Source organism: Canis lupus, chromosome 4 (genome assembly GCF_048164855.1).
Source record: "Canis lupus baileyi chromosome 4, mCanLup2.hap1, whole genome shotgun sequence".
Classification (NCBI taxonomy): Eukaryota; Metazoa; Chordata; class Mammalia; order Carnivora; family Canidae; genus Canis; species Canis lupus.
In genome coordinates, this window is record NC_132841.1 from 12,138,706 (window position 1) to 12,152,932 (window position 14,227).

The 14,227-nt window shown below is 34.3% G+C and overlaps 1 protein-coding gene and 1 pseudogene across 4 annotated transcripts in view; both read left to right on the plus strand.

The window, feature by feature from the left end:
* Window positions 1-14,227, plus strand: part of PHYHIPL (phytanoyl-CoA 2-hydroxylase interacting protein like) — an 81,466-nt gene that overhangs the window by 29,553 nt on the left and 37,686 nt on the right. The window lies entirely within an intron of this gene.
* LOC140631485 (male-enhanced antigen 1 pseudogene) lies at window positions 10,455-11,260 on the plus strand (annotated as a pseudogene).

A 14,227-nucleotide genomic window follows, 5' to 3' on the forward strand; every position in this document is an offset into this window, starting at 1 on the left:
GTAGAAAAAAACTTGGATTTTTTTTTAAGGATTTATTTATTTATGAGAGGGAGAAAGTGTGTGCACATGAGCAAGCATGAATAAGGAGAGCGGCAGAGGGAGAGCGAGAATCTCAAGCAGACTCCACACTAAGCGCAGAACCGAATGCAGTACTCATCTCACAACCCTGAGATCATGACCTGAGCCAAGACCAAATTAGACACTTAATGGACTGAGCCACCCAGGAGCCCCAGGAGCTTGGAATTTTTTTTAAATTGAAAAAAAATCAGTTAAACCTATATTGTTAAAGTCTAAAATTTCTAGATGAACCATCTGAGTAGATATTGATACCATTAAATAAATGCATATATTTGGGAAGGAAAATCAAGAATTTCGTTTCAGGTATTTTAAATTTGATATGTCTGTGAGAAATACAAGTAGTGGTATTATTATACCTCAGACCTTGAGAGATAAATTTGGAAATTAGCAGCCAAAAGATGAAAGATTACTTATAGTGAGAAGTAAGAAAAGAGGGCTTTCTCTAAAGCCATGATGTTCAGTATAGTACTCATTAGGATCAAATGGCTATTTAAATTTAAATTAATTAAAATCACATAAAATTTAAAATTTAGTTCTTTAGTTGTACTAGCCACATTTCAAGTGCTCAATAGTCATATGTGGCTAGTGGCAGCCATACAAAACAGCACATATGAAAACATTTCCATTATTATAGGAAGTTTTATTGAACAGTACTGTTGTTGACCCCTGAGAAACATTATCTTTTGGTTAGACAGGAGTCTGGAGAATACGAGAGAGTAGTTAATGAGATAGGAGGAAAAACTAAAAGCGTGTCTTAAGAAGCAGCAAATGACCAACTGTGTTAAAGGCTGTTAAGGGGCAAAGTCAGAGGAAAACTGAAGAGTATCCAGTGGATACTCATGTTTATTGTTGACATGTCAACAGGACTTGTTTTGGAGTAGTACAGTGAATAGGAGGTGAAGAAAGGGAGATAGCTCATTTTGGCAAATGATCAGAGAAGTTTGGTTATGAGGGGAAGCAAAGAAATGTATCACTATCTGAAAAGATACATAGGTGTAAATATATTAAAATTTGACACAAACTCACACATGCATATGTACAGCATAAGCTTATTGAAAGTATGAATTGTAATGTCTCATTGATTCATCTTTGTATCATCTTGCACCTAAGGCATTCAACTAATGTTAGTTGAACGTGTAAGTCAATTAGCTAACTATATCTGAGAAAACAGTTTGTAATATTTATTTTATTTTGTTATTCTTAGAGTGACATTCTAATCCTCAAAATTTATATATTTACTTATGAAGAATTGTTTTTGCTTTTTCCTAACTCTGAGGTGGCAAGTGATAGTATACTAGACAACTTTTAACAAAAACACATTATCTCCAATCTTTATTTTGCAATTGAAACACTTTAGTTTTCAAGTATAAGGAGAATTTGAAGTGATAGGGGGAAATGGTGTATTCTTTATATTTAGGAAGATATATTCCAGTGTGATGATCAATTTTATAACAATGCTATGAATACAAATAGTCTCAGTTTTAAAAGAAAACACTTTATGATGCAATAGTTTCTCTGGTATTTTTAAGTATACTTGCTGGTGAAAACTGGAATGAAATGAAAGGAATAAGTAATGTGTCAATAACAACTATTATGTATGTTTTAAGCTTCCAATTTTGAATTTCTAGTGCAGAGGAAAATGTACATCTTCCTCACTTTTCTCTATGAAATATAATTATGATATTTGTATTTCAAAGAAATACTTGCTTTTGAAATGTTTTAACTGTTTCTGTGCATATGATATCTGTGATGTTATTATATTGTCATGTATTTTGTACTTTTCAGTATTTTTTCACAAAGTTGTCTATCACAATGAAGGTACAGATGTAGAAAAAATATCTAAAAATATGGTACATAATATCTATAAATCTTTATCCAATTAAAAAATAAATTTAGATAACTAATGTATTTATGATGATTAATAACTAAGATGTAAGGAAAACTTAATGTATATCACTTCCTACTAAGTATATTAATAGCATGCCATCATTCCTACCTTCATCTGATAAGCAGTTCTTTTTAAGGACCTTATCAGAAGAAACACAGAGATTCAGGTATGGTGTCAACATAAACCTTTGTGATCTTGGACTAAGAGCAAACATTTATTCTGTCTTCACTCGGTGTGTTACCTTCCAATTGGCCACTCAAAGAATAGTTTTCTAACATTAACATAAGTTTTACTGATGAATAAAGAAGTGGTATATATACACAATGGAATATTACTCAGCCATAAAAAGAATGAAATATTACTATTTGCAATGATGTGGATGGAACTAGAGGGTATTATGCTAAGCAAAATAAGTCAGAGAAAGAAAAATACCATATGATTTCACTCATGTGGAATTTAAGAAATAAAACAGATGAACATAGGGGAAAGGAAGGAAAAATAAGATAAAAACAGGAAGACACAGCATAAGAGAGTCTTAACTATAGGCAACAAACTGAGGGTTGCTGATGGGGAGGTGAGTGGGGGGATGGGGTAACTGGGTGATGGGCATTAAGGAGGGCACTGGATGTTATATTCAACTGATAAATCACTAACTTCTACTCCTAAAACTAATATTACAGTATATGTTAACTAAACTGAATTTAAATAAAAACATAAAAACAAAAGCCATAAGTTTCATTGAAATCATACTCAGAAGTGCCACTACTAATGCTCTGAGTCATCCAAATCCCTGAGCTAAAGATTTTTAACTGGCTGCTCTTGTTTTTAAACACATTGGGCCTGCATATTTGTAATTTTCTTACTAGAGGCAGGTATGGATCCAGATTTTGTGGTGTCTGAAGTTTATACAATTTTGAGCATCCTATTTGAGAAACAAACAATACATAATTATGGCTACACAATAAAGTACCATGTACAAGTACAAGTGAAGGGTCCTGGATACTTAGGCTTCCTTAGTTTTCATGGTAAAATTCCTTCTCCTGATGCAGTATAATTTTCACAATCTTTAAGATGAACTACTTGATCATAAATACTTCAAGTAATCTCTGCAAGATCATAGAACTAGAAGTAGCAAAGATATCAGTCTTTTTTTTTTTTTTTTAAGATATCAGTCTTACGTGATTCCAAAGCCCATGTAATATAGAAATCGGGTAGAATAGAAGAATCTGTGGGCTATGCAATACTGACAGAGTTCTATAACATTCTGAGAGAAGCTGTCTGTAGACCCTTGAGTCATCAGGATAAGCTTTCAGAGATGAGATTTGAGATCAACTTTGAAGAATAGGTTATATTTTTTGAGGAATTTCCATACTATTTTCCATAATAGCTATATCAATTAATATTCCCAACAATGTACAAGGATTCCCTTTACTCCATGTTGTCATCAACACTTACCTTTTTTCTTTCTTGATAATAGCCATCCTAACCAGTGTGAGATGATATCTTACACTATGGTTTTGATTTGCATTTCCCTGATGATAACGCTTTGTTGAACACCTTTTCGTATATCTGTTGGCCATTTTTATGTCTATTGTTTATTGTTTAATGTTTATTCAGGTCCTTTCCCCATTTTTAATGGAATTACTTGTTTTTTTCTTTTCTTTTTTCATTTTATTTTGTTTTGCTACTTAATTGTATGGATTTCTTATATATTTTGGATTTTAACCCCTTATCAGATATATGGTTATCAAATATTTTCTCTGAATCTGTAGGTTGCCTTTTCATTCTGTTGATTACTTCCTTTGCAATGTAGAGACTTTTCAATTTGATGTGGTCTCACTTATTTTTACTTTCATTACCTGAGCTTTTGATGTTTTACCAAAAAAATCATTGCCAAAATCCGTGTCAAGGAACTTTTTCCCTGTGTTTTCTAGGAGTTTTATGGTTTCAGGTCTTATGTTTAAGTTATTAATCCATTTTCAGTTGCTTTTTGTGTCTGGCGTAAGATAAGGATCCAGTTTCATTCTCTTGCATGTGGATATCCAGTTTTCCCAGCACCATTTATTAAAGAAACTATCCTTTCCACGTTGTGTATTCTTCATTCCCCTGTGTAAAATTAGTTGACCATATATGTTTGTTCTATTTCTGGACTCTCTTTTATGTTCCATTGGTCTATGTGTCTGTTTTTATGCCAGTCCACTACCATACTGTTTGATTACTATAATTGGTATTATAACTTGAAATCAGGAAATGTGATTCCTCCAACTCTTGTTCTTCTCTCTCAAGATTGCTTTGGCAACTTGAAGTTTTTTGTTGTTCAATGTTAATTTTGGGATTTTTTTTCCTATTTTATGAAAATCATTGGACTTTTGATAAGGAATTATATCTCTTTATTGTTTTGAGCACTATGGACATTTTAGCAATATTCTTCTAATCTATGAACGTCAGGTATCTTTTCATTTATTTGTATCTTCTTCAGTTTCTTTCATCAGTATTTTATAGCTATCAGTGTGTACAGATTTCTGACTTCCTTGATTAATATTTTAATCTTAAAATAAATCTTCCTTCTTAAATATTTTATTCTCTTTGATGCTATTGTAGATGAGATTATTTTCTTATTTTCTTTTCTGATAGATCATTATTGGCATAAGGAATTTTCATATATTGGTTTTATATCTTTTAACTTTACTGAATTCATGTATTAGTTCAAACTGTGTGTGCACGTGCACGCGCGCACACAGAGACTTTAGAGTTTTCTACGTGTAGGATTTTGTAATCTGTAAAGAGATAATTTTACTTATTCCCTTATGATTTCATCATTTTTAAAGATTTTATTTATTAATTCATGAGAGACACACAGAGAGAGAGAGAGAGAGAGAGAGAGAGGCGCAGAGACACAAGGCAGAGAGAGAAGCAGGCTGCATGCAGGGAGCCTGATGTGGGACTCGATCCTGGGTCTCCAGGATCACACCCTGGGCTGAAGGTGGCACTAAACCACTGAGCCACCCAGGCTGCCCTCCCTTCTGATTCCAATGCCTTGCAATTTCTGGTCTTGTCTATTATTCTTGCTAATAACATGATCCAGAAACTTTTATTTGGGACTTATACCTAAAGAAAATGAAATCAGTACCTTGAAGAGATACTCTGCATTCCCAGGTTTATTGCAACATTATTTACAGTAGCCAACTTATGAACACAATTTAAATGTCAATCACTAGATAAATGGATAAAACATTTGTGGTATAGATGTGCAGTGGTATTATGCAGCCTTAAAGAAGGAGATCCTGCCCTTTGCAGCAACATGGATGAACCTGGAGGACATTATGCTAAGTAAAGTAAGTCCAGACACATAAGGAAAAAACTACGTGATCTCACTTATATGTACAATCTAAAAAAGCTGAATGTGTAGAAGCAGAAAATAGAATGATGGCTAATAGGCGGGGAGGTGGAGGAAATGTAGAGATTTTGGCCAAAGGGTAAAAGGTTCCAGTTACATAGGATGAATAAGTCTAGACATCTAATGTACTGCGTAATGACTATAGCTAATAATACTATATTGAATACTGAAAATTTGCTAAGATTATAGATTTCAGGTATTTTCATTTTTAAAAAAATAGAAACTGTGAGGAAGTACGTTAATAACTCAATAATTACTGCAGCAATCATTTCACTGTATATGTATATCAAATCAATAATTACTGCAGCAATCATTTCACTGTATATGTATATCAAATCATCATGTATCTGTTGTATGAAAGTATCTTAAAGTATACACTTATATAAAGGTGTATTTTTATTAAAAAAATTTAAAGGTAAAGAATAGTTTAAAATTGGCTATATTAATATAGTTATTCAAAAAATATTTATACCTACTCTGGAGGAGTGGTTCTAAATAAATACTGTCACCTCAACCTTAAATAATTTGGAGGACCCTCTTTAGAAAAAAAGAATACATAATTATACATAAACAGTTGTATACTAGACTATGGAAGGAGATCATGCAAATAAGGGGCCATGAAAAATAAACTTCATTAACCTGATGATATCTCTCATCTCTTATTCCAATGTAGGAATACAGATTTTGTATGCAATATTTATTCCTTTAGGGAAGCTGTGGAATTCTCATCATGTTGTATAAGTTTGCTTGACATGAGCTGGTATTGACTACATGCAGAAAAATAATATTCTATAATTTGAGAGACTTTCTGATATCCCTTAGTCATGTTGGGACTTTTCCCTGTATGTATTTCTAAATAAATAAAGTGCTATTTAAAAAAATGAAAAAAAAAATAGAAAGCCAAAGAAATAGAGTTAGGAATAAATTGTTATAGTGTCAGTAGTTTAGCATTTTGTACATGTAGGTATTCTTTGTATAGTTTGGTATTTATTTTCTAAAATGTGATATGCAAAAATGAAGTATCCATCAATAAGTTTCCTACAATAAAAATAAAAATGCCTTTAGTCATCCACTGGGAATAAACGAAAGGCTCATCAGCAAGTTTCTGTATGTAGAGTTCCATGAAGTTTATTTATTTTATATCCCAAACTGTTATATCCATAATTGCTTTTATAAGTCACAACATTATGCTAATGAGATCCATTTACATGTAAAGTTATTTATTTTCATTTTGATATAGATAGTGACTACTATTTTGCAGGAAGTTTGAGACTTGATAATTGATGCTTGTATTTTACTATATGGAAGTACCTTTATATATGTTAATCAAATTAATTCACTTTATAGCTTAATAATTTTTTAAGATTGCTAAATACAATGGGTGAACAAGGGTCATTATTAGAGAAGAAGGAAGAAGGAAGAACGTTGAGTTGACATCCATAATGAACAAGTATCTTTTTCTCTAAGATAGGTTTAAACTCATGCTACAATTCCACTTCAAATGTATGTCTTCCTTAGTTTCTAGTTGACTATAAGGCACTAAACACAAAACATTGTTCTTACTAATACATACAAAAATAACAAAGGACCAGGAAATGCCAGGTAAATTGAAATAGCAGAGAATAGGATTATGCAAACAACTTGTATTTTGTTCTCTAGTCCTGAATAAAAGGAGCAGCAAAAGCAGTTCAGACTCTAATTTTAATGTAGGTCCTGATTTTTTTCATGCCATTTTTGTGCAGAGTTGCTAAAAAACAAGAAATAGATCTGTGTTTTGCTCACTTCTACTTTTATCTGCCCCTGGGTGCCCTTGTTGAGGATTTAATAATATAAAATGACAAAAAAGATAGATATAAATGGTTAACTTTTAAGTAAATTAAAGTTGATCAGTTGTGTTCTTTCTATCATTTGGGATTTTCAAATCAAGAACAATAAAAGAACACTAAAAATAATGGAACGCATTAACAAGTCCCCCTGGTTTAAAGAAGAGGAACTTGTGTTCAAGAGAAGTGACTTGGCTAAGGTTGTGTAACATGTCAGTAAGAGATATTAAGCTACTCCACTACACCATGGTGTCCCAATTAATTGCTCCATTAGAATGAAATGCTATCAGAAAATAATTGAATTCCTGGGTGTAAGGATGTATTTAATTTCATCATGAGATGATGGAAAATGCTGTTAACTAATAAATGCAAGAAGCTTAAGAATATTCACTTGAGGAAAAGTGTGGTAAGCAGATACGGGAGTTGGAAATAACTTTAAAAAGACTCTAATACAGATCAGTTCTTTTATTTTACAAATGAGGAAACAATGAAGATTAAGTGATTTGCCCAAAACATTACAAACAGTTCTAGAACAACTATGATAAGGCAGCTGTATTACATGGTTAACAACCTACATTTTAATGCCAGGCCTCCTAGGTTGATATTTTAGCTTTTATAATAGTTATCTGACCTTGGGCAGGTCATACAATTTCTTTGTACTTGAGGTTCCTCATCTGTTAAAATGGTATGATAATAATACTTATTAAATTTATGAGGATTAATAATATATGTAAAACACTCAGAACACTGCCTAGCAGGTATAGGTGTTCAGTAAATGTTTCTGTTACTAAAAGGCTTTGATCTAATGCTATATTTAAATGTTGTATTTTGTAGTTAACAAAAATTTTTACCTTGATTTGCTCAGCTAGTGAGAGAACCTCAGTGGGACAATTGATGTCTACCATTGTTACCTAGTGTTTTTTTCAATCATACAAATTGTTGCTTTTGTTTCAGTTTTATTATTGTCAACAACTGTGAAAGGCTTTTTTGTTTTATTATAAATAGTTTTAACATTTGAATATCAAGACAAGTGAAAACAAATTTGCTTCATCTTTTAAGCATGTTTAACAAAAAGTGTTCATCTTATCATCACCATTGCCATTTGCTTTTATAAGGAGAAATGACAAAATCATTGCTATTTTTATTCACTATTTTAAGCCCATATATGTATATTTTGAGTAATTTAATTGTACAGTAGATATTGAATGAGTTATACTTTTTCATTTTGCTGCTTATTTAATGTTTCAGTTTAACTTTAGGGGCAGTGATCATATTCATTTTAAAATTGATTAGACAATTTAACTTGGAATTTAACAATGGATATGGCTGAGAGAGATAAGTCTACAAAGAGTATGAAGCATTAGTCTTGTTCTTTTTTTATGTGAGAAGTGCCAGAATTTTATGTTTGTCTGTAAACTGGAGAATCTGGAGGTATATGTGAAGGGTCAGCACCACAGAGATAGTTTTGGTTTCACACAAAAACTCAAAATCCTAAAATTCATGAGCATTGTAAATTAAATGCACTCAAATTGTTTTGAATATTAGTGTCTTAGACTTGAGAGTATGTCATTCCAGGGCGATTATATCCCTGCTTTTAACCACATAGATTCCCTTTACAGAGAGGAAAAGTTTTCATTAGTAATCAGGTGCCAATGTTCCCTGTGGAACTGTTTTCCTAATATTACGATAGTTGAGTTTTTACATCCTCCCTTTGTAACTTCTAACCCCTGAAGTAATGAGAGGCTGTGAAAAAACATTTGGTATCAGGAGGTTTCAATAGTGCTGCAGTTGGTTAAATAAATGCAGTTTCATCATTGCTGAAGAGTAAAAAAGTATCTCATAAAACTTTCTTGAAAAATTAATTGGAATTCTTATAATAAAGAAGTACTGTTACATGGATCTAAACTCAGGAAATGTAATCACAGAATAGATATTTTAAGATCCAAAATCATATTGAAATGCCATTTGGATACTATGGTTATTGGGACAGTATGCTTTTAAACATTTTTATTAATGATTTAGATGTGAAATAACAATGAAAATGTGCAGATGTGCTATAAGCATAAATGTAAGAGAAATAATTCATAAAGAGAGGCTTAAGGATTAGCTGCATAGGTGAGGTAATAAAAAAGTGATATATTGTGTAAAAATACAACCAGAGGGTTGTAGAGAGTTGTAATACACCAAGCAGGATAGCAACTTAAAAGATTAAATAACACCTTAAAGACAGGAAATTAGATAGGATCAGCAAAGTAATTTGGCTTAAAAAAAAAGGTAAGAGTATATTCAATACAGAAGCATGGGGTAATTTACAGCATGGGGTAATTACTCTCTTTCAACATATATGAATTTACTAGAAACTTGCATAGAGGTTGAAAGATGATGACGGAGAAGAATCCTAGGCTTACCTTGTCTCAGGAATTCAACTAGGTAACTATCAGATCATCCTAAATACCCCAGAAATTGACCTAAAGACTGGCAGAACAAACCCTACAACTAAAGGAAAAGAAGAAGCTACATAGAAAAAGGTAAGATGTGTGGAGACACAGTTTAGGAGGAAAATGGATGGTGACTACTGCAGTGAGGAGGGAGCCACAGTCATGGAGAAGGGTGAGAGAACACACTAGCACATAAGAGCACACACAGAAAAAGAACCCCATGGAATCAGCTTGGAAAGTGAAAGGGACTCAATTTAATGAGTTTTTATAAGCAGCAGGACTTAAGGCCTGGAGTGTTAAAGGTCAGTAGGAAAGAGGCCAGAGGGCACTGAGGCTGCTCTAGGAGAGAGTGCAGGAAAACAATCTCAGACATACAGCATGGAAACAGTGATCTAAAGAATGCCTGGGGCACACAGTGGGGAGGATATTTGCTTATCTTGGAGAATATTTGCACATCCCAGAGAGGTATTGTTCATGGAGAGACACCACTGTGAACAAAGAAACTGGCCAATGCCATTTCCCTCCTTCAGCCTTCAGCATAAGCATAAGGCCATCTTTGGAAAACAGTACAGCGCTAACATTCACCAAGTAACACTAGGCCCTGCCCCCTCCACACTCCAGTGGAACCACTACTCCTGGGCAGATTTGCCTCAGTCCCAGCGTGGCAAACCCCTTCCAGAAGGCCAGCTCATCTGTCACTGTGTCTCCTGACAAGGAAGTTTTGTGGTGCCTCAGTTTTGATAGTGGTGGTGATAGGTCTCACTTCACAAACAGATCTAGTTAAAATGTACCACATTCGGGGGTTCAGCCGCAGGCTCCGAGCGGCCCCTGCCCGGATGGCAGCAGTAGTTCTAGGGGGAGATACCATGGGCCCTGAGCATATTTTCCCCAATCCGAATTAGGAACTGGGGCCACACCAGGGCCCTACAGAAGGCACTGGGGATTGGAGCAGCGAGGAGCCTGAGGAAGAGCAGGAGGAAACAGGGGCAGGCCCAGCTGGCTACTCCTATCAGCCCCTGAACCAAGATCCTGAACAAGAGGAGGTGGAGCTGGCACCGGTGGGGGTTAGTGAAGATGTAGTTGCTGATATTCAGTATCAGATCCAGGCACTGGGGCTTCATTTGCCAGACCCACCAGTAGACAGCAACGATGAAGAGGAGGAGGGAGCTACCGGACTGAGCAACCACAGCTCTATTCCCATGGACCTGGAACATGTGGAGCTGGTGAAAAGGACGATGGCTGGAGTAAGCCTGCCTGCACCAGGGGTTCCTGCCTGGGCTTGGGAGATCTCAGATGCCCAGTGGGAAGATGTGGTACAGAAGGCCCTCCAAGCTCGGCAGGGAGCCCCAGCCTGGAAGTGACTACCCTAAGAGCTGCCTTATCTCCCTGCATTCCAGGCCAGAACCAGCACAGGACTGAACACATCTCTGGTTGTAATGTCCATCTCCATTTTCCCCCTCTCCCTTTCCACATTAAGGCAAATCAGACTTCTTCTCAGAGACCCACTTTATTCAGTTCTGTACATATGGGGACATTGGCCCAAGCCCAACCCATCTTAGCATGTATCACTCTATGGAGAATAAAGCACCCTATGTACACAGCCAAAAAAAAAAAAAAAAAAAAAAACATGTACCACATTCAGACCAGGGACCAAACAGTACCCACAACAGGGGAAAGAGAGCCTCTGCAGTTTATTGGCCTGAAGCATAAAGTGGCCAGGACAAAATAGCAGAGTACACCCAGCACACACACTGGAGACCTTCTCGGGAGTGTTAGGCTCAAGGCACTCCAGGATCTCTTCTTCATAAAGCTATTAACCTCAAGAACAGGAGACATAGCTGACTTTACTAACACAGAGAAACAGGCATCAAAACTTAGACAAAACGGGAAGACAGAAAATTATCCCAAATGAAAGACTGGATGAGGCCACAGAGAGCTAAGCAAAATAGATAACATGCCTGACAGAATTTAAAGTAGTAATCATAAGGCTATTCACTGGACTTAAGAGAGGAAGACATTAGTGAGACCCTTAACACAGAGATAAGGAATAACATAGCAGAGATAAAGGGCTCAATAAATGAGATGAGAAACGTGCTTGATAGAATGAACAACAGGTTGGAAGAAGCAGAGGAACAAATTAGTGACCTGGTAGACAGAGTAATGGAAAGTAATCAAGCTGAACAAAAGAGAGAAAAAAGAATTATGCATGAGAATAGACTTAGGAAACTCAGTGACTCCATTAAACATAATAACATTTATGTTATGGGAATCCCAGAAGAAGAAGAGACAGAAAAGGGGGCAAGTAATTTATTTGAAGACACAATAGTTGAAAACTTCCCTAATCTGGGGAAAAACAGATATCCAGATCTGAGACGCACAGAGAACACTCATCAAAATCAACAGAAGCAGACATATAGCCAAGATATTAATTAAATTTGCAAAATATAGTGATAAAATTTAAAGCAGTAAGACAAAAGAAAACAGTACCTTACAAGGGAAACCCATAAGGCTAGCATGAGACTTTTTCAACAGAAACTTTGCAAGCCATGAGAAAATGGCATGATATATTCAAAATACTGAAAGGGAAAAATCTGTAGCCAAAACTACTCTATCCAGCAAAGCTATCATTCAGAATGGAAGAAGAAATAAAGGATTTCTCAGACAAACAACCCTAAATGAGTTCATGTCCACTAAACCATCCTCCAAGAAATATTACAGGGAACTCTGAGTAGTAAAAAAGAGACCAAAAGTGAGATTATAAAGGTAGAAAACAAAAGAGAGGCAAGAATATTCCTGTAAAATATCAATCAAGAAACTCAAAAAATTAAAGGATAAAATGTAGCAACATATGCTTAAAACATGGGGAGAAAAGGAGAAAAGAATGGGTTCAAACTTAAACAACCATCAATTTAATAAAGGTCGCTATGTGCAGAAGAGGTTATATGTAAACCTAATGGTAACCATATATCAAAACCCACTAATAGATAAGTAATGTGTAAAGGTAAAGAAATCCAAATATATCTCTAAACAAATGAACTAGAGAAAGTAATGAAAGAAAGTTAAAAAAAATCAGATAATCTTCAGAAACAACTATAAGACAATGAAATGATAAATAAATATATATTATCTATAATTACCTTAAATGTAAATGGACTAAATGCTCCAATCAAAAAACATAGGCTAGACAGAATAGATTTAAAAAAAAAAAAAAGCCCGTCTATATACTACCTACAAGACACCTGCAGATTAAATGTGTGAGGATGGAGAAAGTTTATTATGCAAATGGATGTCAAAAGAAAGCCAGAGTAGGAATACTTACATTGTACAAAGTAGACTTTAAATAGACAAAGAAGGATACTATATAATCATAAGGGAGACAATCCAACAAAAAGAGATAGCAAAGATAAATATTTATGCATTCAATATTGGTACGCAATTACATAAAACAGTTAATAACATAAAGGAACTAATCCATAGTAATAAAATATAGTAGGGGATTTTAACACTCCACTTGCATCAATGGACAGATAATCTAAACGGAAAATAAACAAGAAAACAGTAGCTTTGAATGACACATTGGATCAGATGGATTTAACAGATATTTAGAACATTCCATCCTAACAGCAGAATACACATTCAAGTGCACATGGAAAGTTTTTTAGAATAGGCCACATATTAGGCCACAAAACAAGCCTCAACAAGTTCAAGAAGATGAAAATCATACTATGCCTCTTTTTGGACCACAACACTATCAAACTAGAAGTCAACATAAAAAAAAAAAAAACTAGAAAGACCACAAATACATGGAGGTTAAATAACATGCTACTAAATAATGAGTGGACCAACCAGGAAATTAAAGAAGAAATTTAAAAATCACATGGAAACAAATGAACATGAAAACACAGTGGTCTGAAACTTTTGGGATAAAGGAAAACTGGTTCTAAGAAGAAAGTTTATAGAAATACAGGCCTACTTTAAGAAGCGAGGAAAATTTCAAATAGACAGTCTAACTTTTACACTTAAAAGAGCTAGAAAAAGAACAACAAACAGAACCTAAAACCAGAAGAAGGAAGGAAATAATGAACATTAAAGCATAATTAACTTATATAGAAGCTAAAAAACAAAATACATGTAGAACAGATCAATGAAATCAGGAGCTACTTCTTTGGGAAAAAATCAGTAAAATTGATAAACTTCTAACCATACTTCTCAAGAAAAAGAGAAAGGACTCAAAATCACAAATGAGAGAGGAGAAATAACAACCATTGCCAAAGATATATAAACAATTGTAAGAACATTATGAAAAACTGTCTGCTAACAAATTAGACAGCCTAGAAGAAATGAATAAATTCCTAAAAACATATCAACTACCAAAAATGAAACAAGGAGAAGTAGAAAACTTGAACAGACAAATTACCAGCAATGAAATTGAGTCAGTAATCAAAAAACTCTCAACAAACAAAAATCCAGGACCAGAAAGCTTCATTAGGTGAATTCTACCAAACATTTAAAGAAGAGTTAATACCTATTCTCAAACTATTCCAAAAAATAGAAAAGGAAGAAAAATTCCAAATTCATTTTATGAGGCCAGCATTTCCTTGAC